The sequence below is a fragment of the Notothenia coriiceps genome, unplaced genomic scaffold (genome assembly GCF_000735185.1).
Source record: "Notothenia coriiceps isolate Sejong01 unplaced genomic scaffold, NC01 NC01_scaffold00011158, whole genome shotgun sequence".
Classification (NCBI taxonomy): domain Eukaryota; kingdom Metazoa; phylum Chordata; class Actinopteri; order Perciformes; family Nototheniidae; genus Notothenia; species Notothenia coriiceps.
Window position 1 is genome coordinate 22,617 of NW_011343859.1, and position 2,309 is coordinate 24,925.

General features: G+C 37.9%; 1 protein-coding gene across 1 annotated transcript in view; it reads left to right on the forward strand.

Annotated features, from left to right (window-relative positions):
- Positions 1 to 2,309, forward strand: part of LOC104946485 (prospero homeobox protein 1-like) — a gene marked incomplete at its 3' end in the record, with an annotated part of 17,567 nt that overhangs the window by 11,732 nt on the left and 3,526 nt on the right. The window lies entirely within an intron of this gene.

Below are 2,309 nucleotides of genomic sequence, written 5' to 3' on the forward strand. Positions count from 1 at the left end.
CGCACACACACACACACACACACACACACACACACACACACACACACACACACACACACACACACACACACACACACACACACACACACACACACCCCGGCCTCAACCTCCAGACCTCTTTCACCCAAAACACTTACACAACAACACTTTCACTCTCACTCTCAGTTATATAAAATTTGAAGTTTAACCTTTTTTGAAACCTATGGACAAGACAAATCATCTTTATACAAGAAAGGTTGTGTAGGTATTATGGGTAAAATTGTATATACAATATTAACAGTGAGTGATTTGCAAGGCAAGGACAACTAATGAGAAGGAAAAAGGACATGGTGGACAGTATGTGTGCGTGAGTTTTTTTTGAGAAAATGACAGAGGGACAAGGGGGGGGGGGTGTGGTTTGACAAACAAATGAAAGGAATGACAACAGAACAACAGCCTTAAAACAAAGGCGCTGATTGTTCCGTGTTTACAGGCTGCTGTGTGTTTTGTAAAGGAGCATACGGCTCCTCGGCGGATTCAGGACGCTCTATTCAAATGAGCAGCTCCACACACACACTCACAAACACACACACCAGCTGCCCTTTAGCTCATATCTGTGGTGACCACTTCCTCATGGCAGTGCCACATCCTGATCTGCTGCCATGGCAACAAGGGTCGCTGGGACACCAGGTTGCTAGGCATACACAAGGTTGCTAAGTCTACCTGCTCCCAGTGCATGTGTGTGACTCGGAGTCCATTAAGTGGTAGAAATGTGGGCCGTTAGGGGTCAGAGTGTATTACATCCTAATAAACCATGATGAGAAACTTCTTTAAAAAGTCCCATTATGTTCCGTGAAATTATAATTTAAGTGAGAACGATGGTAAGGTCTGTCAGCAATCTTGCAAGTGTCTTAAAGACTGAAAGTAAAGGAATATCTATCATCTTCTAAATATCAAGATTTAAAGAAATATGTCTTGAAATTAGTAATTTTCCTTAATCATCATAGTGTAAATTATGTGAGAACGTATACTTCATTTTGTAGTGGACAAATAATCTGGGTTTTTAGGTTTAATTTGGTGAATTAGAAATGATAAATTACAATCGTATTAATGCATAGAATCCGTTCACGAGTTTATCTTTTTGAGATTGATATTAGCTTTAAAATGAATGTTATTTCCAATCTGTAGGTTTATCATTACATTGAAATTAAAATAATCTCCTTCATCACCACAAACATGGATTAAGATTAGGACATGTTTGCAGTGCTTTGGACAGAAACTTCCCTCAGCACAGATGGACAGCATTACAGGCTGGATCACATCCACATAAACAGTGGGATTTATTGAAATGAAAACGTAGTTCTATTGGAATGTATTGTCTAAGCATTAAGGATTTACAGCTAACTGTATGACAGCTAAACGTGAGCCTCTATTGCAGACAAAGAGAAGATGATTTACTCATAGTTTTGTCTTTTTTGGTTAATTTCTCAGTCTGTTATTCAACACTGTATACGTTACATTTTAGTTAACACTGTGATGTTACTTTTACCAAATGGGTCACAAATGTGTGATTTGTTTTTTTATAGCTTACTTAAATCCTATTAACAATATTGTTATTAGTAAAAGCTTATGAAAAACAAGGAAAGTGCAATTTTGAGCGCACTATTTTCACATGGAGAAGTATACACATGTGTTTCTTTAGTAAATACTTACAACAGTACGTGAGATTGAGTCAAAAGGAACGTTTGTGTTCAACAAAATGAAGGAACATGTCACCTAGTGCGACAGTGTGGCTCATTAATGCGTTTTAATATTTCAACCTGTAAGTAGTCTCATTAAATTGTTGATTTTGTTATATTCATAGGAGTTGTTAACAATAAGAACAATTTATCTGCAGTCTTAACCTTTAAGAAATTATAGGTTTCTTATTATCGGTTTATATTCAAATTGAATTTTAATTGAGTCGTAATCGCCGTTAATCCACCATGTTTAAGAGTGGGAGGAACTCTGCAGATATTATATTTTCTTTAATAAATAAATGAATTACGCATAATCCTATTTGTAATGTGTGAAGCTGTTCTTTTCAAGGCTGCCTTAGTGTGTGTGTGTGTGTGTGTGTGTGTGTGTGTGTGTGTGTGTGTGTGTGTGTGTGTGTGTGTGTGTGCGCGTGTGTGTCTGAGTGAGAGTGTGCACCCTGTTGCTGTCTGTCTGAGTATTGTTTCATTGTCCCTTTGCACTCATTACCTTCATCATTACCATATTTCCAAAATCCGGGTCAATGTCTCTTTCTCCCTCTTTTTCTCACCCTCCTCTCTTACTCCTCCTCCCCC